Source organism: Rhinopithecus bieti, unplaced genomic scaffold (assembly GCF_001698545.2).
Source record: "Rhinopithecus bieti isolate Rb0 unplaced genomic scaffold, ASM169854v2 scaffold_50517, whole genome shotgun sequence".
Lineage (NCBI taxonomy): Eukaryota > Metazoa > Chordata > Mammalia > Primates > Cercopithecidae > Rhinopithecus > Rhinopithecus bieti.
In genome coordinates, this window is record NW_016819943.1 from 272429 (window position 1) to 281721 (window position 9293).

The following is a 9293-nucleotide window of genomic DNA, read 5'->3' on the forward strand; positions in this document are numbered from 1 at the left end:
CTGTAGTCCCAGCTACTCGGGAGGCTGAGGCAGGAGAATGGCGTAAACCCGGGAGGCGGAGCTTGCAGTGAGCTGAGATCTGGCCACTGCACTCCAGCCTGGGCGACAGCAAGACTCGGTCTCAAAATAAATAAATAAATAAATAAAAAATAAATAAAAAATAAAAAATAAAAAAAGAAAATGTGGTCTATAGACACAATGGAATACTATGCAGCCATAAAAAGAATGAAATAATGTCTTTTGCAGCAACATGGGTAGAACTGGAAGCCATTATCTTAAGTGAAATAACTCAGAAACAGAAAGTCAAATACTGCACGTTCTTCCTTGTAAGTGGGAGCTAAATAATGTGTACACATGGATGTCGAGTATGGACTGACAGACACTGAGGATTCCGAAGGGTGGGAGGCTGGGAGCGGGGTGAGGAGTGAGAAATTGCTTGATGGATATAACGTACAAAATTTGGTTGATGGTTACACCAAAAGCCCAGACTTTGCCACTGTGCCATATTCATGCGATGAAACTGCACTTGTACCCCCTACATTTATACTAAAAAAAAAAAAAAAAAAGACTTTCTTCCTAGTGTGAATGGCAGATCAGATACACACGAACCACCTTTCTCTACTCCTTCATCATGACAGACATTGCTAATCTATTACAGCACACTTTCCCTTCCAACACAGATTGGGTCTCGTTGTCCTCAACAGATTCTGCAGGCAGCCATTAGCATGAATCACCACTAATACATAGATGCCTCCAATGTGCCATTTCTGGGATATTGACTGGCAAGTTCCCAGTCTGAGCAGCTATGGGGCTCTGAGTGCCCCATGGTTACAATCCGGAGGGCTGGAGCTGGCCGGGCCGCCCCTCAGATGTGTTCCCACACGGAGAGTGCAGTGGGGGAGCAGTGCTCTTGGGGCTGTCTCTACAACCCCAAAACACAGGCCCTGAGCACCAGCAGGAAGCAGCCACCCTACCAAACACTTCTGCCCAGATTCTCAGCTGGGAAGGTGAGGCTTTCCTGACCCGCAGGACCACTGCTTCCAGCGTGGATGCCTGTGTGCTTACAGGCCACTTTCTGGGGCAAAAAGTTCAGCATCTTGAGATGGTGAGATTATCCCAGACTATCCAGGTGGACGCAGTATATTCACAAGGCTCCTTATAATAGGAAGGCAGAAGAGTCAGAGAGAGGTTTGAAGATGCTATGCTGCTGGATTTGAGGATGAAGGAAGAGGCCAGAAGCCAAGGAGTACAGGCAGCCTCTGGAGGCTGGAAAAAGCAAGAAACAGATCCTCTCCCAGAGCCTTCAGAAGGAAACAGTCCTGCCAGCACCATAGGTTCAGCCCAGTGACAGCCATGTTGGGCTTCTTGTCTTCTAGAGTTGTAAGATTCGCATTGTTTTTTGTGTTGTTTTGTTTTGGTTTTTTGAGACAGAGTCTTGCTTTGTCAACCAGGCTGGAGTGCAGTGGCACGATCTCAGCCCACTGCAACCTCTGCCTCCTGGGTTCAAGTGATTCTCCTGCCTCAGTCTCCCAAGTAGCTGGAATTACAGGCGCTCACCACCACATCTGGCTAATTTTTGTATTTTTTGTAGTGACGGGGTTTTGCAGTGTTGGTCAGGCTGGTCTCTAACTGGTGACCTCAAGTGATCCACCCACCTTGGCCTCCCAAAATCTGGGATTACAGGCGTGAGCCACTGAGCCTGGCCTGCATTGTTTTAAGCCACAGTTTGTGGTAATTTGTGACAGCAGCAATTGAAAGCTAACACACCCTTCTTACTGATGGAACTCTAGCTCTGTGGGGTTCACCATTATTGCGTTCCCTAAAACTCTTTCCACACCAGCATTTACCAAGCCAGTTTTTGAAAAAATTGGAGCATCAGGGTTTCGCTGGAAAAAAATGCCTTTACTTCTCAAGCAATATTATTCACTGGAGGGAAGTCATCATTGGGTCTAATGTGCTGGCGCCTCAAGGGAGATTTGGGGACTGTAGAGGCTTCTGGGCTGATGACAGGTAAGCTTGAATGGCATCATCAAAAGAAGGAGTCACCTCCAACTTAGCCAAGCACAGAGCACGTGGAGCTGGTTTGGTGAAATCTTCCCAGACAGCCGATTCTCTTTATATTTGAGGGTTCTTGTATACACATTCCTGTTTAGTGCTCAATCCTCTAACTGTGTGCACTGATACATTCACAGATAAGTGCTGCTGAAAGTTAACTTTTGCATTGGAAAAAGTGATCCGTTTTCTTTCTCATGGCATATCAGGATAATAATAGCTAAAATTTTGCAAGGGCCAAGAGTGTTCTATGCACCATCTCATTGAACACTCATGGCGATCCTGTATGATCTTTACTGTTCTTGTCCTATTTCTTTCACTTTTACAGAGGAGGACAGGGAGCATGGTGAGTCAGAGAGGTTAACCAGCTCATCCTAGGCCACACAGTCAGCAGGTGATGGAGGCTGGATTCAAACCCAGGCAGTCCAGCTCCAGCAAAGTGCTTAAGAGGATGAATTCTAAACTGTTTCTCACCACCTTTAATTTAAAACATGTTGGGCCAGGCATGGTAGCTCACGCTTGTAATCCCAGCACTTTAGGGCCTAAGATGGGCTGATCACTTGAGCCCAGGAGTTCGAGACCAGCCTGGTCAACATGGTGAAACCCCATTTCTACAAAAAATACAAAAATTAGCCAGGCCTGATGGCACACATCTGTGGTCTCAGCTATTTGGAGGTGACTCCTTCTTTTGATGATGCCATTCAAGCTTACCTGTCATCAGCCCAGAAGCCTCTACAACCCTCAAATCTCCCAGGGAATTTGGAGCGGGAGCAAAGGTAGATAATGGCCCAGCCTAGGTTTCTAGGAAGAACCCCTTGGCCCGCCAGGTAGCCGCCAAGGAGCTCAGTGTCTGAGCCCTGCTCAGGCTGGTCATGGGTCTCCAGTGGGGACAGTTCACAGGGAAGAGCAGCGCAAACTGGTACCTAGTGAAGGCTGAGAAAGGGAGGAGGATGCACACCGGGGGCTTTAACCTGGCAGGACCCCAGCACTGCTCACATGAGAAGATGCTGGCTGTCTGTGCATGCTGCTTAATTTTGGCAATTTCTGTGATATTTCTCCAATGAATACACAAATCAGCTGTAATAATGTTTTCCCAAACACAGCTTAGATGAGCCTGTTGATTTTAGATTGAGCATCCAAATGGCTTCGTTATGACCCTGAGCTCCATTTCTTACCCTTGACTTGGAACCCAAGGTGGCCAATGGCGAATGACTCTGCTCTTGATTTAGGAATGGTTCCAAAGAGGCCAGAAAACTGTAGAAAGCTGCAAGTGACTGCTCTGATATCTCAGGCACTAGGAAAAGTTGTCCAGGTGCCAGATGCCCTTTTCAGTCCAGAAACAACTTTAAAATCCTTTTAAAGTCCAAAGCTAATTTCCTAAAAAGGAACTTGGCAGAAAGGAAGGCTTTCCTCCAACGCTCAAGAATCCACCGAGGCATGTTTTTCTCACTCAGATGAGAGCAAAACTGTCTTGATCTTTGTCCTCACTCTCGTGAGCAGATTTATGACTTGAGAGCATCCTGAAAAATAAAGCCCACATGCGAGGGTTCTAAAAACTTCAAATACTTGGAAAATTTTCAGCGCATTGGTGGGATTTAATGGGAATCTATTTTGGCTCAGCAATGCTGAGCGTATCGGCTGAGAGTAGGAAATTGAGTTTTCTTAATCTGCTTATGTGGGTTGTGGTAAAGGGTGTGGAGGCAGCTGCAGAGGCCTGAAAAGATGGTGGAGAGCTTGGGAGAGGAGCAGGGAATTTTGCCATCTTTTCACTTTAGGCCCAGAGAGCAATTGCACCCACCAATTGCTTGTTGACAGGCCGCAGAGGGATTTGGCCTTCATGGAGTTCACTGCCATGTAGCCTGAAAGACCAACACAAGCAGGTTGCACTAACTTGTACATCAGATAGAGCAACACTTCCCAAGTCAGCACCTTGGGACTGAACCTGGCCACTTTGGGGTGGGACCTGGGGGTCAAGGGCCTTAGGCCCAGCTTGCCTTCCTTATCCCCTGTTGCTGCCCCTGTGGTTCCAAAGGTTCTCTCGTCCCTTGAAAGGCACTGTCCAAGTTGCTTGTCCTTCTGGAGAGCTTATATTTTGAAGGATTTGTCTCTGGTAGGAAACATACTTATTAAATAATAATGAATTGGCACCTCTGTTTCTTTTAGTTTTCAATAGATATTTCTTTTCCTTTTTTTAAAAAACTTTACCATCTGCATCTGTTTTTTTTTTTGAAAGAGTCTCACTCTGTGACCCAGCTTAGTGCAGTGGTTTGATCTCGGCTTACTGCAACCTACACCTCCTCGGTTCGAGCAGTTCTCCCACCTCAGCCTCCCGAGTAGCTGGGATTACAGGCACCACCATGCCCAGTTAATTTTTGTATGTTTAGTAGAGACAGGGTTTCGCCATGTTAGCCAGGCTGGTCTTGAACTCCTGGCCTCAAGTGATCTGCCCACCTTGGCCTCCCAAAATGCTAGGATGACAGGTATAAGCCACCACACCCGGCCCATCTTCATCATTTTTAAGTGTGCAGTTCAGTGATAATAAGTATCTTTATATCCTTTATCACTCCTTCATCCCTGCATCCCTGCTCCACTTGCTGGCCTCCAGTAACCACCAATCTACTCTTTGTCATCATGAGACCCACTTCACATTTTTAGCTCCCACATATGAGTGAGAACACGAGATATTTGTCTTTCGATGTTTGGTTTATCTAATTTGACATAATGGCCTCTACTTCTATCCATGTTGCTGCCAAAAGATCCTTTTTATTTATTTATTTATTTATTTTTAGAGGTGGGGATCTTGCTATTTTGCCCAGGCTGGATCTGAATTTGTGATCCTCCCACCTCAGCCTCCAGAGTAGCTGGGACTACAGGACACACCACTGCACCCAGTTCATATATCCATTTTAAAACTCATCAGCAACTTAGTGCCAGGTGCAGTGGCTCACCCTTCTAATCCCAGCACTTTGGGAGGCCGAGGTGGGAGGACTGCTGGAGCGTAAGAGTTTGGGATGAGCCTGGGCAAGATGGTGAGACCACATCTCTATGGAAAAAAAAAGTAAAACTCCTGGATGATTGGCAGTCAGAGCTTCTAGCTATGGGAGACATGGTACTGGTGCATGAAGCTGCAGCCCAAAGTGAAGGCAACTGAGGCACAGCCAGCAGGTGCAGGGTGTAGAAATGAGGGATGAATTTCCCGTGGGACGTGTTGGCCACCCAGACCCTCACTTTCATCTCTGTGGACTTCTGGGGTCCTGGCATCTTGGGTTGGGCCATCCCCTCCACCTTCCCTCTGCTCCACCTGTCCTGTCTCTCTCTCTCCCTTTTTTTTTTTTTTTTTGAGTTGGAGTCTTGCTCTTGTCGCCTAGCCTGTAGTGCAGTGGCGTGATCTTGGCTCACTGCAGCCTCTGCCTCCTGGGTTCAAGTGATTCTCCTGCCTTAGCCTCCCGAGTAGTTGGGATTACAGGGGACCCACCACCATGCCAATTTTTGTATTTTTAACACAGATGGGGTTTCACTATGTTGACCAGACTGGTCTTGAACTCCTGACCTCAGGTAATCCACCTGCCTCAGCCTCCCAAAGTGCTGGGATTACAGGTGTGAGCCAGCACACCTGGCCGGCATCTTTTAAACAGATCTCATGTCTCCCCTGCCTCTGCCTCCACTGGGCCAGCCCCCTACCTGCAGGGTTTCCTCCCTCTTGCTAAAACCCTGCGGTGCCTTCACCTGGAATGTGCTATCTGTGAATGTATGCTGTTTAAAGAACTTGCAGCATCCAATTCGAGCGAGTGTGAAAAAAATTACTACCGTATTTTCAAGGTAGAGAGTCTTGCTTTATAATACATCAAACCACACCCTCAGTTCTTCTCCCCCTCCTGGAAAATCATTAATAAGGGATGGAAGATTGTTGAATGATGCCCAGCTCAGAGGCCACCTCCTCCATGCAGGCCTTGGTGACCATCCATCCCTTTGATGGTGCCCATCTTCCTCATTTGAACATGTGATTTTTTTTTCCTTGTCCACAGGCAAAGTGAGTTGAGACAGAAAGATTGAGAGATGGCCTCACCCAGGCTCCCAGGTCCTTAATCAACCACCTGAGCTAGTTTCCCAAAAGCAGCCCACAGAGGGAGCTCCAGCAAACAGCCCCTCCTCAGTGCTCAGACCCTATGTGGTCTCCCAGGGCGCTGGCCTCTAGGACGGCTGCCAAGCAAAGGGAGGAGGAGTAAGGCTGAAGGCCTCAGCATCCTGGGGCGGGTCCTCCAGTCTGGAGGCAGAATTGCACCCCCTGGTCCGACCTCTCCCGAGGTGGGGAGACGTGGTCCCAGGCCAAGGGAAGGAATTTTTCCTGAGGCCCAGCAGCCTCCTGAAGATGCCATCGTGGTGGCAGAGGGGCTTAGGGGCGGGGAGAAGGGGGGTCTGAAAAGAGGCAGTCCATCCAGGCTCAGAGATGGAACCCCCTGCTTAGCCGGGCCACGGCACCTCTCAGCCTCAAGATCCTATCACCGTTGTTGGGGTGAGAGGGGTGTTGTGTTCATTTCACAGAGCGGGGCTTCTAGCCTGGCCTCGGGGGTGTGGGACACAGCATTGCTTCATTTCCACTAGCCTGAGGGCCACCATTTTCCCATCTGTGTCCCCAGCCCCACTTCAAAGCCTCACACATACATGGTGCACAGCAATTATCTGTGAAGGAATAAAGGAATTTTTGCCATTGGGGTCATGCTGGGGGGTGAGTTCAGAGCATCAGAGCTGACTCCTTACTCAGGAGGCAATGGGCCCATGCAGATGGGGAAGGGACATCGTCTTGGGAGATGGGATGTCTGACTTGGTGCTGGTGGCTCCTGTGCCCCTGGGAGAGCCAGCAGGCTTGGGTGGTTAGATTTGGTCTCCTCTGAGAGGCTCTGGGTGGCCCCACAACTTATGGGCTATTTTGTTACTGGTACAAACTTCGGATCTCCCACAGGCCAAGAGAAGTTCTTACAGCAATGAAAAAAAAAAAAAAAAAAGGAACAGAGACAGTCTTCCCAGGTTGCCCAGGTTGGAATGCAGTGACATGATCATAGCTCACTGCAGTCTTAAACTTCCGGGCTCAAGCGGCCCTCCTGCCTCTGCCTCCTGAGTGGCTGAGGCTACAGGCATGCATCAGCTCTTCTTAAAGCAATTTACCTTCCCCTGTCTCCAGCCTCATTTGTGTCCCCAGCCCTACTGGGGCGGAAAGCTGTGGAACGTTACTCACACGGTCATTGGTATCAACCCCTGGCTTTCCTGTGGGGAGCCCCTCCCTGGGAGGGGTTCCATGGCAATTTGGGCTCCAGAAAGGGATGTGGGAGGAAAGTGTGGTGGAGAGAGGTGGTCTGTGGTCTCCCTTCATGGACCAGAAAGCTTGACCCCTAAGGGGATCCTGGCTTCTGCTTCCTCAAAGCTAAGCAGTCCCAAGGGGCAGCCTGAGACACAGGCAAAGGGGAAGCCTAAGTGGAAAAAGAGAGAAAGAGGGGTGGGGTGGGGGAGGGAGAGAGAGAGAGAAAGAGAGAAGGGGCGGGGAGGACAAAGACACATGGCAAGTGTTCCAGCCGGAGCATTCCCACCAGTGACCTTATTGCATTAAGGATTTTCCCAAAAAGCAGAAATACATTGATAATAAATGGAACATAGCTAGCAGAGCTGTCACAAGCACAGGAATCACAAGTCCCACTTCTACGCAGCCAGAGACTGTGTGACTGTCCCAAATTTTAAATCAAGATAGACAATAAGAACCTACCACCTTCACATCCAAGAAAACTGTGTCCCCACACATTTCAGTCACACTGTGCTGTGGCTTGAGGCCAGCTAGGTGCACAGATCAGGAAAGTTCTGAGGGGTAGGGCCTTCTGTCTTTCTGAAAGGGGCCCCTGAGCAGGAGGGGGCAGTGCTGGGGGAGCTAAAGTGCAGTGGGCTGTCACTTCACGGCTATGACTTCTGTTTCCCAAGTGCACTTCCTGACCCTGAGATTTGAGCCATGGCCCACAGGAATCAGGGCACTTCCGTTTACATATACACTTATTATCAGGACTGGCGTCGGGGGTGTGGGGCCTGTGCAGTCACAGGGCCCTGTTCTTGGAAGGTGCCCTGGCTTGCTTTAATGCTGTTGTTGTCATTTCGAAAGTCTTACTATTTTAACAAGGGGCCTGCATTTTTATATTGCATAGGGCCTGCAATTATGCAGCCATTCCTGTTTTTGATCTCACTTGCCCCACAGCCGTAATGGAAGAGGGCGGGGAAGGAGTTCTTACCCTGATTCCCAGATGGTGAAACTGAGTGCCAGGAGGGGCAGTGCTAAAGCCGAGAGCAGACAGGATCCCTCGGGTGAAATCCAGGGCTGCTGTTTCTCTTGGGGGCTCCTCTCAATGAACGGATGGGTGGCGATCTCCTCTCCTAACTGTCCTAGCAGTAACCTCTGTTCCATCTCCTGTTTTATCTCATTTTATTTTTTTTTAAAAATACCAAAACCATTCTCTCACCTGCCAGCAAGGAGCTCACAGGGGTTGGGCTTCCTCAGAGAGTGCTCCTCTCTCGTCCCCTGTCGTGTCCAGGCACCTGCGAGCAGGCTGGTGTGTCCCCGGCTAAATCCACAGGTGCTCCATTCTGTCCCAGACAGCCCACAGTCAAAAACTTTGTTCTCTCCTGGAAAAGCCTCACTGGGAAGCATTTCTGACCTTTAGACCTGCCTCGGCCCATAGCTGGCCACGAGCCCATAACGATCACTTCCTGGCTGGGTGTTTACCTTCCTGGGCCCCATGGGCTGAGCCAGGGTGGCAGCCACACACCTGACACAAAAGTGGTGCAGGAGGGAAGGGCTATCTGAGGGGAAGGCTGGGCATAGCTGGAATACCCGCCGCCCACCCAGTGCTAGGTAATGCTTATTGTCACACCAAGAGGGGCCCATGGCACACCTGGCCCACCAACTTCAAGCGTTGGCCAGGCCAGCTGCACAGCCCTCAAATCTGAGATTTGGGAAAGGCTTTGGGGTCCTCCAGGGTTCTAGTCATTTCCTGCCATGGTCATCTGGCCTTAACTTGATCACTTCCAGGCATGGAACACTCACTGCTTTGTAAGACATCTTGCTCCATTATTATTATTATTCCTGCTAATAGCTTCCTTTTACTCAGTGCTTACTACATGACAGGCACTGGGCTAAGTACATTACATAATCTCTTTATGTAATCCTTGTGTTGTCACTATGACCAGAGAATTATGCCTATTTTAAA

The 9293-nt window shown here is 49.2% G+C and overlaps 1 protein-coding gene across 1 annotated transcript in view; it reads right to left on the reverse strand.

Moving 5' to 3' along the window:
- NGEF (neuronal guanine nucleotide exchange factor) overlaps positions 1 to 8745 on the reverse strand; it is a 143472-nt gene extending 134727 nt beyond the window's left edge. The window contains exon 1 of the mRNA XM_017859388.1: positions 8547 to 8745. The gene's annotated coding sequence lies outside the window, so the exon portion shown is untranslated. The remainder of the gene's footprint in view (positions 1 to 8546) is intronic.
- Positions 8746 to 9293: the final 548 nt, after the last annotated feature.